At 35.8% G+C, this 22,166-nt stretch overlaps 1 long non-coding RNA gene and 1 pseudogene across 2 annotated transcripts in view; both read right to left on the bottom strand.

Annotated features, from left to right (window-relative positions):
• Nucleotides 1-6,490: 6,490 nt before the first annotated feature.
• LOC120244131 overlaps nucleotides 6,491-22,166 on the bottom strand; it is an 81,555-nt gene continuing 65,879 nt past the window's right edge. For both annotated transcript variants that reach the window (XR_005531470.1, XR_005531471.1), the window contains exons 2-4: nucleotides 7,546-7,663; nucleotides 7,014-7,114; nucleotides 6,491-6,900 (exon numbers count right to left, since the gene is read on the bottom strand). This is a non-coding gene — a long non-coding RNA (uncharacterized LOC120244131). The remainder of the gene's footprint in view (nucleotides 6,901-7,013; nucleotides 7,115-7,545; nucleotides 7,664-22,166) is intronic.
• LOC120244143 lies at nucleotides 14,337-14,445 on the bottom strand (annotated as a pseudogene).

The raw sequence follows: 22,166 nt of genomic DNA, 5'->3' as shown, positions 1-22,166 counted from the left end.
CAAAGAAGTTAGAAAATTTGCCTGAGGTCATGTATTCAAGAGACAGAGCCCATATTTGAATCTTGCATTGTTCAACTACATGGTCCATAATCTTACCAAACACATGTTGTCTCCCTGCCAAAAGGAAGCCTGAGCCCAGTTGAGGCAGTGCCTTATTTGACTCCAGCAATCATTTTACATCTTTGTGTCTCCATTTTTCCATCTGTGAAATAGGCTATAAGCCAGATCTTGAATTACAAACTTGGGCTCTTTTAGGACAATGAGATTCTGGTTTTAAATCAAGTTAGCTCTTAGTTTATATGAGCAATACCTTACAGATAATTTTTTTTATGGCATGCAGATGGAAAAGTAGACTAAGAAACATTTCCTTCCAGGGCAAGTAATAGCATATATAAACATGCTTTAAAAAAAAAAACACCTTAAAAGGTAGATAGTGTGCATTTTTTTAAAGGAGGTTGATTATCATAATAATGATAGTGGAGAAGAGGCAGGCTCAGGTAGAAAGAGGGTAGGCTTTGGTTCAGACAGTTAAGTTAAATTCTGCTCTGAGATGCTGGGGCAAGTTTTGTAATCCCTAGGAACCTCGGTATCCTCATAAGTAAAATGGGGATAATACTAACTATTTTGCAGAAGTATTTAAGAGGTAATGTATTTAAGGGACCTTGAATAGTATTTAGCACAGTGGACACCAGTTAAATAAGGGATTGGTATTATTAATATTAAAAAAGAGGAGCGCCTGAAGGGCTCAGTTGGTTAAGTGTCTGACTTCAGCTCAGGTCATGATCTCACTGTTCCAGAGTTTGAGCCTTGCATCAGGCTCTGTGCTGACAGCTCAGAGCCTGGAGCCTGCTTCTGATCCTGTGTCTCCCTGTCTCTCTGTCCCTCCCCCTCTCTTTGTCTCTCAAAAATAAATATTAAAAATTTTTAAAAAGAAATATTAAAAAAGAAATTCTCAACCCTCATAAGTATACTGGGTTAGTTCAACTTTGTCATTTGTTGACAGAGAGCAACTAGATACATACCAAAGGGAACATATAGATGAAGACACAAAGGAATCTTTTCAATAACTCAATACCCTAGGGATAGTGAGAATCATGAGTAGTGGGATTCAGTGAGCAAAGAGGGACACTTTATTCAGCTTGGAGGATCAGAAAAGTCCTCCTGAAGGAGATATCTGCTGTGAGGTATTTTTTAAAATATTTATTTATTTTTGAGAGAAAGAGAGAGAGAGCAAACACACAAGCAGGGGAGGGGCAAAGAGAGAGTGAGAGAGGATCCAAAACATATTCCTTGCTGTCAGCACAGAGCCCTACACTGGGCTAGAACTCATAAACCATGAGATCATGGCCTCAGCTGAAATCAGGAGTTGGTTTCTTAACCAACTGAACCAACCAGGAGCCCCTGTCTACTCTGAGCCTTAAGGCATAAAAAGGTTTTCTGGGAGTTGTGGGTTGCTGGCTGTCCCACAGAGTCTTTTCTCTCTGTAGTACTCAAGATAGAGCTTTGCACAAGGTGCTCAGTTTGAGACAATATTACCCAGCCTCCTTGACAGCTTGGATGTGGCCTTTCAACTAGTTTATCATCCGTGCTTAATGTGTGTGTTTGCAACCATTGCTTAAGGAAATGGCCTACTCATTCACCTGTGTATGGACATTTTAGTTGTTATGAATACTACAAAACTTTTCAAATTGCATACCTTAAATATGTGCAGTTCAATGTGTATAAAGTATACTTCAATGAAGTATAAACCAAACAACCAAAAAACAAAAAAAAATAGATTGTCCTTTAGTTTTTCCTCATTCTCCCTTCCTATGGGCTAGACTACAGATGTGGTAATGACTTAGATTTGAAAATGCATTTAGGAGCAACATCCTTGGAAATGTCAGAGCAATCAGATAGTAGGAATCTGGATCATGCTAGCATCATGGTGCAGAGATGCCATGCCAGCTTGGAATTTTTCTTTGGACTGGCAGATGAGGGAGATACTGTCATCTAATTTAAGCCATGTGTTTTGGGGGTATAGTCTATACCCTATCTATACTACATCAGGCAACAATACCAACATAATTACCTAGTATTTCTCAAAAGACTGTCCAAATGTCACCTTCATCAGAATGACCTCGGCAGCATATTAAAAATGCAAATTTCAGGCATTGTGAAGCCAAATTCTTGTGGGATAGTAGTGCAGGGAACCTGTGTGATGACTGTATAAACTAAAGATACAATTATCCTGGATTATTAGCTTTCTGCTTTTTTATGGCCTGTGGAAAATGGTCCAAGACAGTAGACAAACATTGACCACTTGGTGTTTGTAAGTAAGAGTCTCGTGACCTCTTATACATAAGAGGTCATGAGGGTAAAGGCAGTAGAATTTTTCCAGTTATGCTTAGAAATATGTGAGAATCACTGTTATACCCTTTCAATTTCTTACTTCAAACTCTGGGCAGGGGATAGCAGCCTCAACATCATTTTGGAGTTTTTTTTAGAAATGCAAGATCTCAGGCCCCAGCTAGACCTACTGAATCAGAATCTGCAGACAATATCAATAGGTGATTCATATGCATATTAAAGTTTGAAAAACTTAACCCTCTCCTTGGAAATAAGTGTCTGAAAGAGGTCTGACATTTATGCAAATGGCACTCATGGTTAGAAATTCAGTGGGCAACCTCCAAAATGGTGTGGACAGTTCTAGAAGTCAATGGGTATATTTGGCCCAGAAGTGGGATTGCTGGATCATATGGTAGTTTATTTTTTATTTTCTAAGGAACCTCCATACTTTTTCCACAGTAGTTCTACTAATGTACATTACCACCAATAGTTAACAAGGATTCTCTTTTCTCCAAAACCTTGCCAGAACTAGTTATATCTTGTCTGTTTGATAATAGCCATTCTACAGGCCAGAGGTGATATCTCTGGTTTTGATTTGCTTTTCTCTGATGATCAGTGGTTTTGATTTGCTTTTCTCTGACGCTCAGTGAGGTTGAACATCTTTTCATATACCTGTGGCCACTGGTATATTGGAAAAATATCTATTCTAGTTCTTTGCTCACTTGTCATATTAATTGGATTATTTAATTTTTTTTTTGCTATTGAATTCTATAAGTTTCATGTATATTTTGGATATTAACCCTTTAGTAGATATTTGGCTTGTAAATATTTAACTTCATGCTTTAGGTTGCCTCTTCATTTTGTGGATGATTTCTTTTCCTGTATAGAAGCTTTTTAGTTTGATGTGATTCCACTTGTTTATTTTTGCTTTTGTTGTTTGTGCTTTTGGTGTCATATCCAAAAAACTACTGCAAAGACCAATGTCAAAGAACTTTTCCATATGTTTTCTTCTAAGAGTTTCAAGTCTTATGTTGAAGTCTTTAATCCATTTTGAGTTAATTTTTGTATTGTAAGATAAGGGTCCAATTTCACTTTTTGCATGTAATATATAAAAATTCTATTTTCTAGTACCATTTATTGGAGAAACTATCTTTCCCTATTGAAAATAAAATGGGTTTCTATTTTCAAATATTAGTTGACTGTATATGCATGGGTTTATTTCTGGACTCTTGATTCTATTCCACTGGTCTATGTATCTGCTTTTACACCAGTACCACACTGTTTTAATTATTATACCTTTGTAACATAGTTTGAAATCAGGATCTATGATGTCTTCAGGTTTATTCTTTTTTCTCAAGATTGGTTTGGCTATTTAGGGTCTTTCATGGTTCCATATGAACTTTAGCATTTTTTTTATTTCTGTAAAATAAAGCCATTAAAATCTTGATAAGAATTGCATTGAATCTATAGATGGCTTTGGGTGGTATGGACATTTAAGAACATTCTTCTGGGGCACATGGGTGTCTCAGTTGGTAACACATCCAACTCGATTTTGGCTCAGGTCATGATTCCAGGGTCATGGGATTGAGTGCCTCGTCAGAATCTACTTAAGATTCTCTTTCTGTCTCTCTGTCTCTCTGTATCTCTCTCTCTGTCTTTCTGCATCTCTCCCCCGCCCATGCTCTTTCTTTCTCTAAAATAAAAAACAAGAGGAAAAAAAAGAATATTAATTCTTCTGATTCCTGACTATGGGATATACTTTAATTTATTTGTATCTTCTTCAATTTCTTTCAGCAATGTTGTATAGTTTTCAGTACATAGATTTTTCACCTTTTTGGTTAAATTTATTCATAAGTATTTTATTGTTTTTGATGCTATTGTAAATGGGATTGATGTCTTTATTTCTTTTTCAGAAAGTTTGTTGTTAGGGTACAGAAATGCAACATATTTCTGTATGCTGACTGTGTATTCTGTAACTTTCCTGAATTTTCTTAGTTCTAAAGTTTTTGGTAGAGCCTCCAGAGTTTTCTATATATATAAGATCATATCATCTGCAAGCAGATAATTTTACTTCTTCCTTTCTCATTTGGATGTCTTTTATTTATTTTTTTCTTGCCAGATTGCTCTGGCCAGGATTTCTAATGCTATATTAGATAAGAGTGCTGAGGGTGGGCACCCTTGTCTTGTTCCTGATCTTAGAGGAAAAGCTTTCAGTATTTTGCCAATGAGTATATTGTTAGCTGTTGGCTTATTATATTGAGGTATATTGTCTTACACCCAATTTTATTTAAAGTTTTTATCATGAAAGTATGTTGATTTTGTCAAATACTTTTTCTGCATCTATTGAGATGATCATATGATTTTAATGTTTCATAATATTAATGTGATTTATCACATTTATTAATTCACATATGTTAACCCAACCTTGCATCCTGGGGATGAATCCCACTTGATCATCATGTATAATATTTTTAATGTGCTGTTGAATTTGGTTTGCTAGAATTTTGCTGAGAATTTATTCATCTATAATCATCGAGAATATTGGCCTGTAATTTTCTTATAGTGTCATTGTCTTGCTTTTTATCAGTGTAATGCTCCCCTCAAAAAAATGAATTCTAATGTTTCTTCTGTTTTGAGGAAGACTTTGGAAAGGATTGGTTTTAATTCTTTAAACGTTTTATAGAATTCACCAGTGAAACCATCCCATTCTGAACTTTCCTTTGTTGGAAGGGTTCTTTATCACTGATTCCATATCTTTACTCATTTTTGGTCTGTTCAGATTTTCTATTTCTTTACAACTCAGTCTTTGTAGTTGTATGTTTCCAAGTATTAATCCATTTTTTTCTTCTAAGTTGTCCAATTTGTAGGCACGTAATTGTGCGTGGTGTTGGTTTTTTTTTTTTTGTAACAATCCTTTGTATTTATGTGGCATTGTCTATAATGTCTTCTCTTTCATTTATTATTATATTCATTGTAGTCTCTTCTCCTTTTTTATTAGTTTGAAGATTTGTCAATTTTGTTTATCTTTTCAAAGAATTAATTCTTACTTTTGTTAATCTTGTCTTTTGTTTTCCTACTATTTATTCCTGCTTTAATCCTTACTATTCCTTCTTTATGCTAACTTTGTGCTAGTTTGTTCTTCTTTTTCTAGGCCCTTGTGGTGTAATGCTAGGTTGTTTATTTGAGATCTTTCCCTTTTCTTAATGTATGTGTTTATAGCTGTAAGCTTTACTCTTAAGAACTGCTTTTGCTGCATCCCATAAGTTTTGGTATGTTGTGCCTCATTGTATTTTGTCTCAAGAAAGTTTTTTTCATTTTTCCTTTGATTTCTTATTTAATCTATTTGTTACTGAAGATTATGTTGTTTAATTTCCACATATTTGTGATTGTCCAGATTTCATACTGTTAATCGATTTCTAGATTCACATTGTGGTTGGAAGATATGCTTGATGTAATTTCTATGTTCTTGATTCTATTGAGACTTGTTTTGTGGCTTCACATATGATCTATTCTTGAAAATCTTCAATTCCATGTGTAATTGAGAATAGTCCACCTGTTTTTTTCAATTAAACAATTTTTAATTGCACTTTTCCCTTGCTGTTTGGAATTTGTCTTGCATGTTGTCTGTAGTTATGACAAACAAATGTGCACACCATAATGTATCAATGCCTATTTCAAGTGCAATACATTAATTTCACCTCAGGCAGAGTTACTGTCCCCATCTCAGAAATAAATAGTAATTGGAGGCCCTTTAAGCAAGTCACTGGGAGGTTTATGCATAATTGCTTTGACTATATTCAATAGTTTGATTTCTTGAATAGGACTAAAATCCCCAAAGGATGTCCTGCATTTAATAGACCAGTCATGGGTCAATATGGCTTATTACTCACCGGGGATGAGGTTTGTATGTTTGGGGAAAGATTATTGGGATTCTCTCTTTCCACTCTTAAGGGTTAGTGGTATCAAAATTTTAACTTTGAAGTCCTGTCTGGGTTGAGGTGAAGAACAACAGGTCAATATAAATTAGTCAATTGTTAATGATAATAATAACAATTTACACAACTATAACCATAGTAGTAACGCAACACATTATTTATTGAATACTTTCTGTGAGTTTTACATGTATTATCCCCATTAAATTCTAAAAAAAAAAAGTAATGATAAACTAGGAAACTGAGGCTTAGAAAAACTAAGTGATTTACCCAAGATCACATAGCTAGGTGAATGGAGTGGTTGGTGTTTGACTTCAGATTCCAAAGAGTGTCTTTTCACTCTGAGATGTGAGTTCTTAGTGAGCCATGCAAAACCAATAATACTGGGCTGTTAACCAACCTTGAGGTAGAAAGCCAACAAAAATCCAGCTAATTAATATATGAGAAGAAATTAAATGAGCAAGATACAAGATTGTGTGAATGTAACTTGAAGGTACAGGTTACTCTTCATGTGATGGACATTCATGAGAGTTTGACTCCACAGGGTCCATTCTCCTTCTTACCAGCACCTTGGTTTTTGTGGGGTATTTACCTCTTCTCCTCAGGATTCCATATGGTGGGATCCTAATCAGGACCCCTGCTATCAATGATAAAAGGAATAGCCTTGTGATCTAAAGTTAACTGGACACTAGTTCCCTGTAGTTTGAATCTCAAACAAAATAACAAGCAGAAAGCACATAAGAGTTTAATTACCTGGAGGGTAGCTGGACTCGTCCTTCTCTGGGTTCATTCCTCTAGTTCCTGCAGTCCTTGATTCCATGTTGCCATTTCTCCTATCTCTTTCTCCAACTTACCTGTCAGAATTTCTGATATTTTAGAATATTTTCAACATATTCCCTTTGGCTTAAGTTAGTCAGAGTCAATTTTTATTGACCGCAACCAAAGAACCCTGATTACCACATCAGAATTATATTTTAATTCACTTTTTATGCCCTCATGGGTAGGTCAGGAATATTTAAGATCTGGTTGAGGCATAGAAGTGATACTTCTGCACAAAACTGAAAAAGAATGATTAAAATCTTATTACTTCATAAGCAATATTAATTTCTAGGGAATAGGCATGGACTTTTGAAAAGAGGGCATAAGATGAAGCCAGGGAACATCAATGTGAATACCAGAACTTTTTTACCTAACATTCAATGGCACAGTCTTTAATTTAGTACATGTACTTAACATTTCCCACTAAGCAAAATTTCAATAATAATAATAAAAAGCAAACACTTACAAGGTATTTCAGTGATCTGCAGGACTTTGACCATCCAAATAATCAAAATGGAATTTGTGACATTGGTTCACATTATGCACTCCTTCTTCCACTTGAAAACTTGAACAGAGGTCAGTCTCTAAAATAATGAGTATGACCAGAGAGTCAGAATACCATGCCATGGGGAAGAACTTTTCTCTTAGGTAACAGAGTCATTGTATATAAAATGGGGGTTAGGGACCACTGGACTCTAGAAGTTAAGACTAAAAGATGTACCTGTCAATGAGAATTTCAGCTGAGGTACAAAAAGGGCATTCAGCTTATACCTGAGTCCACAAAGAACATGATTGAGGGAAATTTATATGCTTTTTGTCCATTGGGGGAAAAAGTCAATAAAGATATTTCCTTGTTGATGGTAAAATGGACAGAAAAATAAAATAAACTATGGGGAAATATTAACAGTCATGCATCACAAAGGGAGAGACTAGGACTAACCTAAAGACTTCGAGGAGAAGCAGACATCAGTGGATGATTTATTATAGTAAACAGAAAATAACTTTAGAAAATTGATCATCAGTAGTGGAATGCAAGGCTTCCTGTTTCTGTGAAACAGTAGAGAAAGTCATAAGGAGAGACTTGGGTGAGATGAAAATGAAGGTTTCTGAGTGAGGAAAGGATTGTTAGAACATCAAAAACTAAACAACAGGATAAAACTGAATACCGGTAAAGAATAGTGTGGCACTGGCACAAAATTAGACACATAGAACAATGGAACGAAATAGAGAACCCATAAATAAGCCCACAATTATATGCCAATTGATCTCTGACAAAGGAGGAAAGAATATACAATGCGAAGAAGAAAGTCTATTCAATACATGGTGTTGGGCAAACTGGACAATTGCATGTAAAAGAATGAAACTGGACCACCTTTTAACACATGAAAATGGATGAAAGACCTAAATGTGAGACCTGCAACCATAAAAATACTAGAAGAGAACACAGGCAGTAATTTCTCTGACATTGGTCATAGTAACATTTTTCTAGGTACATATCCTGAGGCAAGGGAGACAAAAGCAAAAATAAACTATTGGGACTGCACCAAAATAAAAAAAGGGCTTGAACAGAAAAGAAAGTCATCAACAAAACAAAAAGACAACCTACTGAATGGGAAAAAATATTTGCAAACTATATATCCAATAATGGGTTAATATCCAAGCTCTATAAAGAACCTATACAACTCAACACCAAAGAAAACAAAACAAAGAATAAACACAAAAACACCCCAATCTGACTTAAAAATGGGCAGAGGACCTGAATACACATTTTTCCAAAGAAGACATATAGATGACAGACACATGAAAAGATGCTCAGTATCACTAATCATCAGGGAAATGCAAATCAAAACCACAAGAGAGGGGCACCTGGGTTGCTCCACTGGTTAAGCAGCTGACTTTTGATTTCAGCCAGTTTGTGAGATCAAGCCCTGCATTGGGCTACTTGCTTACAGCATGGAGCCTGCTTGCAATTCTCTCCCTTCCTTTCTGCCTCTCTCCTGCTTATGCTTTTTCTTTCTTGAAATAACTAAACTTAAAAAAAAAACTCACAAGGAATAATGACTTACATCTGTTAGAATGGTTAAAATAAAAAAAGACCCCCCAAAAAAATAACAAGTGTTGGGTGAGGATGTGGAGAAAAAGGAGCCCTTGTGCACTGTTGCTGGGAATGTAAATTAGTACCCCTACTATGGGAAACCATATGGAAATTAAAATTAAAATTGAAAAAAAATTTAAAATAGAAATACCATATGATCCAGTAATTCAACTATTGAGTGTTTACTCAAAGAAACTGAAAACACTAATTTGAAAAGATATATCCACCCCTATGTTTATTGCAGTATTATTCACAATAGTCAAGATATGGGAACAACCTAAGGGTCCATCAATAGGTGAATGGATAAGGAAGATGTGTATGTGCGAGAGTGCACACACACACACACACACACACACACGTGTGCACAGTGGAGTATTACTCAGCCATAAAAAAAAATCATGAGATCTTGCCATTTGAGACAACATGGATGTATCCAGAGGGTATTATGTTAAGTGAAGTAAGTCAGATAGAGAAAGACAAGTACCATATGATTCTATTCATAAGTGGAATCTAAAACAAATGAATAAACAAGCAAAAAAGCAGAATCAGACCTATAAATATAGAGAACAAACTGATGGTTCCCAGAAGGAAGGGGAGCGAAGGAAAGGCAGAATGGGTAAAAGGGCGTAGGAGATACAGGCTTCCAGTTATGGAATGGATAAGTCATGGGAATAGAGGTACAGTATAAGGAATATAGTCAACGATATTGTGACAGCAATATTTTGGGACAGATGGTAGCTATACTTGTGAGCATAGGATAATGTATAAACTTCTCATATGACTAGGTTGTACACCTGAAACAAATGTGACATTGTATGTTGACTATGCCAGAGAAAGAAGAAGAATAGCACAGACACTCTAGAAAATGAAACTAATGATGCACAGAGGAAGCTCCAGAGCTCTTATAAAATGCAGAAGAAACAGATAAAAAGATAAAAATGATAAAGGAGAAGATTGTGGCTCTACAAAGCGGGCACTGTGGATGAAACATAATGGCTTTAGGTGTTAAGGAGGAGGAAACAAGCACAAGTGGAGATGAAGCAATAATGAAAAACATACATTAAGTAAAAAGCAACTTCTCTCAGCCCTACAAAGACGAGTATCGAGAATAGGAGGATTCACTGTATGCTGGACAAAATCAAAGAAAAGAGAACCACACTTGAACATGACTGGTCAAAATGTTCGAATTAGAAGAATAAAAATAAATCCTACATTTGCCCAGGCAGAGAGAAAAATGTTGCCTTCAAAGATTGACCTTAACCTTTCTGTAATAGCAAATGCCAGAATTTGAGAAAAATCTTAGTGCTTTTGGATGGAAAGTTTGTAACCCAAGAATTTTAAAAGCATCTAGATTGTCTTTCACGCATGACAGACACAGAAAGACCTTTACCATTATTCAAAGGCTCAGAATCTGCTCATTGATGTGATCCTTCCATTTAAAAATATACTAGAAACATGCAGGAGATAAAAAATGAGCAAAAAGAGGAATTCTAGGCATTGTGCTGATTAAATTACAGTTTGCATCTTAAAATCAATAATAAATTGGATTTTGTCCTTCCAAGCCTGAAAGCATTCATGCATTTCTCTGCACGCCTAACTTTTTCTACCTTCTTGGCACCAGATGTAACTCATGAGCTATATCATTTGTGGTATCTCTTATGGTATCCATGGTATTCTTCTCTCCAAGTGCTTGTTGACAATGGACGACTTATGTGCAACATTGAGTATGAGAGGTTGGAAAAGGACTCAAAAAATTTGACTTCGTTCTACACAAAAGTAAAGCAAATATCTATACTCTGGCCATTTTCAATGCCAGAGATCTTGAAGGACAGTGTTCTGTATTTTTTCAAACACATATTGAACAACTCTATTTCTTGGGGTTTAATCTGGAAAAGATTATAAACAACCCAGTGGAAAATTTTGTCACCAAGGTCCTCTTTCCAGCTGCTCCTCACTTTAACTGTATAAAACAAATACATGTATTAAAAGACTAAGAAAAATGCAGCTGAATGTTAATAATATTAGCCAGTAAGTGGTGGAATTTGAGGTGATTTCATTTTTTCCCTTGCAGTTTGCTGTAGAATTTCACAACTGAGCATGTTTTACTGTTATAACTAGGAAGGAACTGAATTTAGAAACCACAATATTCAAAGGATATAAACAGGCAACTCACAAAAGCAGAAGCCTGAATAACCAGTAAACATGGAAAAGTATTCTGCCTCAGAAGTAATGTGAGAAATTCAAAATAAAACCTCAATATATATATTTTTAGACTCATCAGAATGGGCAATAATTTAAAAGTTTGGCTATACCGTTGATGGTGAGGATATGGTGTGGAACTCTCACACCCAACTATGAGAATATAAATTAGCACAAGCTTTTAGAGATTACTGTCAGTATCTACGAAAGTTAACAATGTGCAGATCCATGATCTAGCAATTACACTTTTAGATTGTTGCAGCATTGCTTATAATGATAAAAATGTGGATACAAAACCTGTAACCACTAGAAGGAAAAAAAATGGTTAAAAAATTTGTGGCATCTTTGATACTGTAATTAAGATCATTGAACATGAGCTACAAAGAATGATGTGGAATAAACTCAAAAAACATAATATTGAGAGAGGAAATGTAAGTTACAAAGGAATATTTAGAGTATGATCTCAGTTTTATAAGTTTAAAAACTTAAAAATCAAACCTTACCTTGTTTATGGATACAGCGTAGATAATCAAAATATAAAAGTATGCAAGGAAATGATAAAGTCAAGATGGCAGTTTTCTTTGGGGACAGATGTAAAATTGGGGAGGGGTAATACAAGGGGCACTGACCACTCTACAGTGTTTTTTCCTTGAGAAAATAAAAATCTGAGGCATGTATATGAAGATGTTCATGTCTGGCAAAAGTGATATAATAGGTAAGTATATTTTATTTATTGAAATAGTACATACAAATTTTAGTTGCTTGAAATATGGCATGGTAAAAAGGAAAATAAAATGTTAACAATATATTTCATTTGTAATACATCTTTTTATAAATATAAAAATTAAGTCTGTACCTATAATTTTAGTGTGCCATAGGATCACAAGCAGAAAAGCATTTATAGCATAAAGACTGGAAGGAAATAAAGTAAAAATCAAATACTAGTTATTTCTGGAGGATGAGACTATATATAATTAAAAGTTTTTCTTTTTCTGTATTTTTAAAACTTTCATTGAGATTATACTATTTTTATAATTTAAAATATAAAAATGATAAAAATATGATAAAAATGTGTTTGGGTCCTATGTAGACTCTATTTTTAAAAAGTTTTTTAATGGTTATTTACTTTTAAGAGTGAGAGAGACAGAGTGCAAGTGGGGGAGGGGCAGAGAGATAGGGAGATACAGAATCAGAAGCAGGATCCAGTCTCTGAGCTGTGAGCACAGAGCCTGAGGCATGACTCAAACTCATGAACCATGAGATCATGTCCTGAGCCAAAATAAGATGCTCAATAGACTGCACCACCCAGGTGCTCCATGTGTAGTCTCTTTAATGTCATGCTAGGTTTTTGGTTTATCTGGACTACCATTTCCCAAATTGTGACCCTTGAGATGTTAATTTGTGTTCCTGGGAAATATAAGAGTTCCAGGGTCAATAAGTTTAAAAAACAATGGCTCTCAGGCCTCATGCTTGAAGAAACACTATGCACATTTATGCAGTAAAAACTCTGAGAAGTTATACAGTAAAAAAACAAAAGCAAATACTAAAATTAAAAAAAAAACCACCACACAACAAAAACTTAATTAACAGTTTTTTCAACCCTGCATTTCCTAGATACATATAATTATAAATCCTTTTATCAAGGGAGTATTTTTTTTAATCATTTGAGATATATTAGTTCTCAGGAGTCACAGTTTATGAAACTTGCTCTTAATTACAAAGATATCCAAACCATCATGATTACAAGAGAGATTTTGGACATTGAAAGTGGCAGTGTTGGGCAAAATAGATTGGAGGTGATGAGGACTGTAGTCAAAGAGCCCAATCTGCAGTAGAGAGTTAGCAGGTTATAGGGGCTTTAGTACATTGCATACCTATGGTCTTAGCCACTCACCACAACAACCACACTCCTAGTACACAAATAAACACCTCTCACATGTCTGCTGGGATTTGTCTGAGCTGGCCCTACACTGTAGGGTAGATCAAGATCTGTTCCATGTATCTCATTTTCCTTAAACAAGGGATTACCGAAGATATGTTCTTCTTATGGCAAAATACAAGACTTTTTCAAGTCTTGTGTCACATCAGCTCACATCCCATTGGCCGAAGCAAATCCCATGGCTGGCCAAGCCCAAATCAAAAGGGCAATACACTCTGCTTACCATGAGACCAAAATAAGTCACATGGCCAACCTCAGCATCAGAGGGCTGAGGAGTATACTACCCTTAGGAAACTGGGAGAGAGGGGAGGAAGTAACTATTTGCTGAACAGTAATCTCATCGATGTCTCTGTCTATTTACAAAATGAAGAAAATACAGCCATTTGCTAGATAGTGGACCTTTGCATATATTGAGTCCATCAGTGTGGGTTCCATTTCTGAAAGAAGCCAAAGACGCCAGGAAAGGGTGGTTTCAGCATGGCACAAACCTAAAGAAAGTAGTGTGGCACCTGAACCCTATCTACACCTCCAGTTGTGATGACAAGTGAGTTAGAGTATAACACGTCTGGGAATCACTGAGAAGAAAATTGCTAAGAAGTTACAACAGGATTGTAGGAGCTTAGCCCAAATCATTGTGCCTGGCAGAGATGACCAGGTGAGTAAGCTGTCCTTCTTTCACATTCCACGTAGCTTTCCTCTTTTAACATTAATTGATATTTAGTATTCAGAGACATGACAGAGTCTAGATCTCAAAGAATAATTTCAATCCCCAAGGGAAAGAGAGGAATGATCTTGAATATTTTGATATAATGTGGATTAAAACTGTAGGATCAACCAACCTGTCACATTTTTAGATCCTTAATATTTTCTCTTGAAAATGGTTTGATGCTGTGCTTTACATTTAATACCCATAAAACACATAGGATGGAGATTTTTTTTTCAGTTTCCATCTCCACATACTAATTGTGTAACTATGATACATAAGCAACTTCCTTCATGGGGGCACATGCCTTCCTCTTGCTCTAAAGAGTGATAATAACACATATTTTGAGGTTTTCTTTTCTAGCCAGAAGTTTTTAAACTGATAAGAACAGATACTACACTTGATCTTAGCCAAAAGGCCAAGAAGCAATGGCCAGAAAGTTTTGAAGAACACAGAAATCATGTCAAGCTGTGTTGCAGGAGAAGGTGGAAAATGAAGAAATGAAGGAAACAGAGAAATTCCTGTACTGTGGTCAAATTATGAAAACGACAAAACTTGTCCGTGGTACTTGGTTCTCATAAACACCCTGGCCCTTATCCTCACTGTCATAATTCAGTTTTGTCATGGTCTTTGCACTGGCTTTGGGGGCATGGAATCTAAAACTCATTCCCATCAAGGGATAAATGACTTATAAGGATTCCTGCTTTAAACACTGAAGTGAAAATGAGCAGAAATGACCAGGTATTGTAGGTGGGAGAGCATTTTGGAGGGTGAGGATTCTTTCAGTATGCATAGCATACTATCAGGAAGGCACCAGGTATGTGCTACACACAAAAATATATGTGCATATGACATGTTTAATGACTCGCTGAGTCTATAAATAGCATTTAATGTGTAGTATTAAAAAAAAGGTGCCTGAGACAAGATAGTTTAGATTTATGACACATCTTTTATATGGAATATGATCCTATTATTTTAAAAAATGTAAATCAAAATAAAATCAAAACACATAGAGTGGTAAAGATATGAAGCTCTGAGAGATGGAGTATCAAAAATTATTACTAATATTTAGTATTCATTTTTAAACCTTGGTAATCACTTGTTGAGCCTCTACCAGAGTGAATATCTGCCTAGAAATTCTTCTAGGTACCAGTAGCTGTGTTACCTAAGTTGGATTGTTCATTGGTGTCCATTCAACAACCAGTTTCAGATTAGTAATTATCAGCAATAATAATGAAATAATGATAATGATTATGGCATCATTTACCAAAATGGTCTTAGAAACCTATTACCATAATTTTCTTTTAGCATCATCTGGTCTTAGCCACTGACAAGAGGGATTGTGGATGGTCATCTTACCTTTAGCCCAGAGTTCTATTCGTTTGTTTATTCAACAAGTATTATTGAGCATTTACTCTGTATAAGTCTATGCTAGGTACTGTGGGAAATGTTGAGGAAAACTATACAATCTTTGCTCACAGTGAAATTACAATATAGTAGGATGTGTGTGTATGTATGCATGTATATATGTGTGTGTACATATGTCAAATCTGAATGCTATAAGATATGTTTGTCCAAGATGTTAAGATACACAGGGAAGGGGATTTTTGGTTAGAGTGTGTAGGGGAGAAAGAAAAAGAGTGGAAGGCATTGGAGGGCTTCACATGCAAGGGAATTTTGGGATTGGGACTAGAAGGATAGTAAGACACTACAAATAATGGGGTGGTCTTGATGAAGAATTGAGAAAAAAGAGATATATTTGCCAAATGGTAAAGATTCCAACTTGATTGTGTTACATACTACGTGTAGGGGTGTAGAGGAAGTAAAAGTTGTGAAGATAAATTGCAGCAGAATACATAAAACTTCAAATTTCCAGATAATGGGATTGAACTTTATTTACGAGATACTAGTGAGTCACTGGATCTCTTTGAGCAGATGTTTGGCATGACATGAGCTGTGCTTTGGGAGAATTACTCTGGCATCATGGATAGGATGATTTGGGCTAAAGGGAAGGGGGAATGGCTTCAGGCAGGCCAAACAACTGTGACAGTAGCTCTGGTCAAAGAAAATATGGACTTGAACTAGAAGGTGGATAGAAGGAGATAGGAGTAAACACAATTTTTGGATGAATTGATGAGATGGTTAGGAGGCAGCTGGGAAGGTGTCACTTGAATCTGGGAAGATGCCAGTTGAACTTTTGAGTCTCCCCAAGTTCCCCCAGACCAGGTTTTCTTCAACACTATTGATAATTTGTACTAGACAATTCTTCGTTGGGGGAGCTGAACTGTGCAATGTAGGACATTCAACAGGATTCCTGGCCTTTACTCACTAGATGCCTATAGGAACCGCCAACCCTACTCCCATCTCATCTCCATTTGTGAAAATGAACCTGTCTGTAGACATTGGCAGGTGTCCCTTGGGACACGACATCATCCCCAGTTGAGAACCACTGCCCTATACAAAACTAATAGAACAACTAGAATATAAAATCTAACAGCGCACATATACCTTCATATCTATCTCCCATCTTCCTAAATTGTCATCAATCTATCTATGTATCTACAGTTACTAGGTTGTAAGGTATCTTCACAAACCCTAGAATATGAGTGAGTTGGGGAAAAAACCCTGAAAGCCAGGAGAACTGTGCATAGTCATCATATTTGTAGATGGAAGTAAGGGGAAGGCAACGTGGATTCTAAAGGTCCTGAGTACCAGAGCACACCCACATCTCTAGGAGGTGCTCACTGGAAAATGCGGCTTAACTGAACATAGTTGTACAGATCCCAATCACTGCGTGAGCAAAGAGACTGCCTCTGATAACACTTAATGGTGCTGGAGCAATCTGGGTCTTATCAGCCACTGATGACAGATTAAAAAGCCAATATTCCTTTCCAGCTTCTGATCCGAGCAGAACAGGGACAAGAGGGGCGAAAAAATCAGATGAGAATGGGATTGGGGCATGGAAAAGGGAGAGCTCACAAAGCACAAGGCCAAATTAAAAAAAAAAAAATAATTTTGAGAAAAAAAAAACAGAAGAGGGAGTTTAGAATCATGAATCTGAAAATTATTTTGGCCTCTTCTTCCCCCTAAAAGTTGATGGAAACTCATTTACTTACATGTGAGCAAAGGAAAAAGTATGCAGTCTAATAAAGAGAATAAGGAACAGAATAAATTCCCTATGGTCTGGGAGGCACATGGAAAGATGTGCCCACAAAACAGATGAAAACCGAAACCCAGAATTTCAAAGTGAGCTAAAAGAAACCAAGTAAAGAGTAGAAGCCGTGACAATTAATTTCAAATGGAAAAATTCAGAAATGAGGTGAATTAAGGAAAATTTTAAGAGAGAGCTTTTTCTCAGTAAGTTGAGAAAAAGAAACTAGAAATAAAATATTAAGATCATTTTTGTAATGAAATTGATCCAAAGGAGCAAAGCAAATAAACAAATAATAATTGTGAGAGAAATAGACTGTGTGAAAAGAAGAAAGTTTTAAAAATAAAAAAGTTATGAAATAAATATTTTAAAAAAGTATCTGAGAGGGGTGTCGGGGTGCCTCAGTCAGTTAAGCACCCAACTCTTGATTTCTGCTCAGGTCATGATCTCATGGTTCATGAGCTCGAGCCCCACATAGGGCTGTCAACAGGGAGTTGGCTTGGTATTCTCTCTCTCCCTCTCTCTCTCTCTCTGCTCATGCTCTCTCTTTCAAAATAAATAAATAAACATCAAAAGATATTGAAAATCATCTGAAAGAAAGAAATGGATGCAGAAGAATGAGCATGTTTATTAAAGGGATTTGTTACCTAGAGTCAAGGACTTCAGTGTTTGTGGATAAAAATCATGTGGTCTGTGGACTTTATTGGGAAAGATATATAATCATTTTTGCTAGCCTCTAGCTAAATTTAATATTTTTCTTTAATTAATATATATGCAGCAGCATACAGTAGTATTAACAGTACTTGTGACTTTGTCACCAAAACAAATTTTAAATGTCACAATATCAAATTATAGTCTTAAAAATATTGCCAAGTATAATTATTTTTCCAAACTTATGGTGACTATTATACCTACCACTAGGTCTAATTATTCAATATGGTAATAAAGAAGTAAATAGATCACTGTCTCACAATTTAAAAACATTTTGAGAACTATATTTCAGTATAATCAGTTTCCTTTGCTATTCTATATATTCCATTTTATTCATTTAAAAATATTATTCTGAGAAAGCGTCCATTGGTTTTACCAGAATGCTAAGAGTTTCCACAGTATAACAAATTTTGAGATCTCTATTATGTAATAGGAGTCTCTAAAGGGAAATTATAATTCAAAAAACTTTCTTGAAATAAAAGGCAATTTGAAATTACATATTGAGGGGACTGGAATTGCCCCCTAATAGCAAATGCTATCCTGTAAAGAAAAATCATTTGGACATCCCAGGAAAAAGACCAATAGAAAGAAAATTAGATTGCCACCAGTATCTTTAAAAGCAACACTTTTATGACCAAGGAAAACATAGGAACATATTTAAGAAAGCTAAGGAAAGAAAATGTGGGCCAAGATTCTGATGCTCAGCCAAACTGACCTTTAAGTAACAAAAGCCTTTGGTAAACTGATGTAAACATGCAAGAACACGGAGAATATTGTTCTCATGTGCCTTTCCTAAGGAATCTACCAGACCACAATGAAATAAGAATGGAATTTAAGAGTAAGCATTTTCAAACTTTTATAACATTTTGACATTGCCGTGACATCCAAGCACATGAATCATTTCTCTAGCAATTTATTTTCATTGTACTTTATAAAAGTACTGGTACAGAGAAGATTGGAAAGAAAATTTAACTCTTCAAATTAAAAAAAAAAGAGCTTTATACAATAAAATTTACTACTAGGGTGGGTAGACAGCATTATTCATTTTATCTGTATAATATTTTATTTATTATTTATTTACAAATAAAATTATCTGTATAATGAAGACCCAGAAATCACCATAAGAGAGACTGTGGTATGCAATGTCTATGTGCTCTCACAGTGTAGATAATGTGACTGTTTTAAAATGGAGGGATTAGGAATAGGAGATTATATAAAAGCTGCCTTCTAGTTCTACCTATTGAAAAGACCTAGAAATAGTGGCCAAATTACTAGTAATGAGTACTTCTTACATGCAGGCTGTAGTCTTGAAATACTAGTTCCTACTACCTGGATTTGGGTGATTCTAAGTCTGAGGTTGGAAATATATATGATTGGCCTGCAATATCCTGGAGAGCAAGGAAGCTATCAAAGATTACCAAGGTTGTGTCACAAAGACTCTGGGGCTAACAGGCTGCCTCCAAACCTGGGCTATTGTAAATAATGCTGCAATAAATATAGGGGTGCACGTATCATTTAGAATGACATTTTTGTTTTCTTTGGGTAAATAACCAGTAGTGGAATTATTGCCCTATGTGGTATATCTATTTTTAAGTTTCTAAGGAACCTCCATATTGTTTACCATAGTGACTATACCAATTTTCATTTCCACTAACAGTACATGGGGGTTCCTTTCTCTCCACATTCTTTCCCAAGTGTCCATTGACAGAAGAATGGATAAAGAAGATGTGGTATATATATATATGTAGGATTATTATTCTGCCATAAAAAAGGATGAGATTTTGCCATTTGAAACAACATAGATGAACCTAGATGATACTATGCTAAGTGAAATAAGTCAGACAGAGAAAGGCAAATACCATATGATTTCACTCATAAAAATAAAACAAATGAATTTTAAACAAACAAAATAATCAGATCTATAAAACAGAGAACAAATTGGTGGTTGCCAGAGGGAGGGGTGTGGGGGGATGGGCAAAATGGGTGAAGTAGAGTGGGAGATACAGCTTCCCATAATGGAATAAGTCACCAGAATAAAAGGCACAGCATAGGGCATGTAGTCAATGGTGTTGTATGGTGACAGATGATAGCTATTCTTGTGGTGAGCATAACATAACACACAGAGTTGCTGAATCACTGTGTTGTACATCTGAAGCTGATGTAACATTGTATGTCAACTATACTCAAATAATTAACAAACAAACAAAACCCAAAAAACTCAAACAACAGATTCAATAGCTAACTTGAAGAAGCTTCTAGTGGTCAAATATGGGATGAGTAAGGATTGCGAGGCCTGGGAATATTCCCAGGCAGAGAGGCAGGCCTGAGCAGAGTGGAGATGTTAACAATATAAAGGGATGAAATGATGAGTGGAGAATAATTTGTAAGGAAGGGACCTGAGCTAAAAGATCCTTAAAATGCTTTCCTGCTGTAAAGTGTAATTCTGTCCCTACCAAATTTTCTGGACACTTGCCAGTGTAATTGAGGCATTTCCCATTTGTGGGGGGATAGAAGAGAGGGAAAGATCCCACGCTGTTTGGAGGCCCATCAATGGGCTATGTCTCTGGTACCTCTCTTAAAGGTACAGCAGGCCCCGGTCCCCAGCGCTCAGCTTCAGCTGTTTCCAGAAGGGCTTTCTTCGTGATTACTGCCATATATTATGAGAGCGCTAAATCAGCTTGAATGATGGTTTACCCATATTTGTTTATGAACTGTGCTCCTCTTGCAATTTACAGCACAGAAGAGATGACTGTCTTTAGCTTTTGAACGGGTTAGTTAGGCTTGGAAAAGAAGATAGCAATTCTAAGAGCTCTTGAAAGACTCAAATCATGTACCATTGAGTCCTACTCCTGAGGAAAGAAACATGAGGCTTCTTTGATATTATAAGGTTCATAATTATTCTTCTCTGAAAAGATATTAAGGGATATCTAAACATGTAGTGTGTATTTTATGTTCCAAGACCTTCTTTTCATCCACTGCTACTTTGAATATTCTACTATTTTAAATCAAGATTAAAACAGGCCTTAGGATAACTAGAGAGCATTACCCTTAAGTAAAAGGACCTTGAGACAAAAAAATATAATAATCATCATCATCTCTCATTTGCATAATGCTTTTAATTTTTTTCAAAGCCTTTTTTATATCTATTATTTCACTTGATCTTCACAACAACCATGTGAGGCTGTTCACTTTAAAGAAATGAACTTGAAAGCAACGAACATTTTAAACGTTTCCCCAAAATGTAGTAAAACCACAAAGAAAATTCCCAGAGCATCTATACCATCGCTCTAACTTAAACTGTATTTACTGCAAATTGTATTGAGTCAGAAGAGATGGTGGCTCGTAAATACAGTTTCTCTGTCCTGAACCACATTCAAACTGCAGTTGTTATGAATACAAAAGAGCTTTCTTAGTACATAACTGTAGTTTTGCTGCATTAAAGCAGAAAGCTGGCATTTGGACTAGAAAACAGGCTGTAACTGTGTCTGTTCTGCATGGCAAGCGACTCAGTGCCTGCCAGCAATGGGGAAGGATTTACATATATTGACTCAATCCAGCATATGAGTAACGATCAATTTTCTTGATCTGTTCTATTCTGTCAATCTGTGCTTTTGCTAGCAAATGAGGAGACATTGCTGTCAGCCAGAAATAGAGTCTCCTAGGCTTGTGTGAGCTTTTAAGATCTCTTTTCTACTTAATTAAAAGATACATACGGTGGTTGGCAGAGAGCAGCCGGCAAGTCAAAGTAACAAAATTTGCTATGTATAGATGGGTTCCTGAAAGAAAAATCATGAAAGATGGTGAAATAATGTAAAGACAGACTTCCGTTTCTGAGGATAGTATATTTTTCATGTCAATTCTATTACTGGTAAAATAAATACAAAGGGACAAATATAATTTGTCTGTCAGGAGTAACCAGTAAAAGCATCCTTTTCAGGAGTCACAAATTACTCTTTCAGGTAACAGTATGTCAGACAAAATGCTTTCCTTTTTGGCCTCTCATATTAGTGTGTCATTTTAGATTAATTCGTTTGGTTTGGGCTCAGATAATCTCTGCCCCTAACTTGTATTGGAATTATAAATAGAATCAAATAGTACATACAAAGGGGACATCATATGGGATGGTTAGAAAAGCTTGACACATATTGAACTGCTTAAGTCCCCTTTCACCTCTCATGTGTTGGTGATCCCAATGAACCTGTGAGGGCCACAGGCAAAATCCGAATACTTTCTGGAGAGTTTGTTTTATTTCACAGTGGTAAGTGATGGAGTACTTCTGCTAGGGGGCG

Source organism: Hyaena hyaena, unplaced genomic scaffold, assembly GCF_003009895.1.
Source record: "Hyaena hyaena isolate Hyena2069 unplaced genomic scaffold, ASM300989v1 scaffold_371, whole genome shotgun sequence".
NCBI lineage: Eukaryota > Metazoa > Chordata > Mammalia > Carnivora > Hyaenidae > Hyaena > Hyaena hyaena.
The sequence above is the reverse complement of the archived record's forward strand: the minus strand, read 5'-3'. Positions and strand labels throughout refer to the sequence as shown.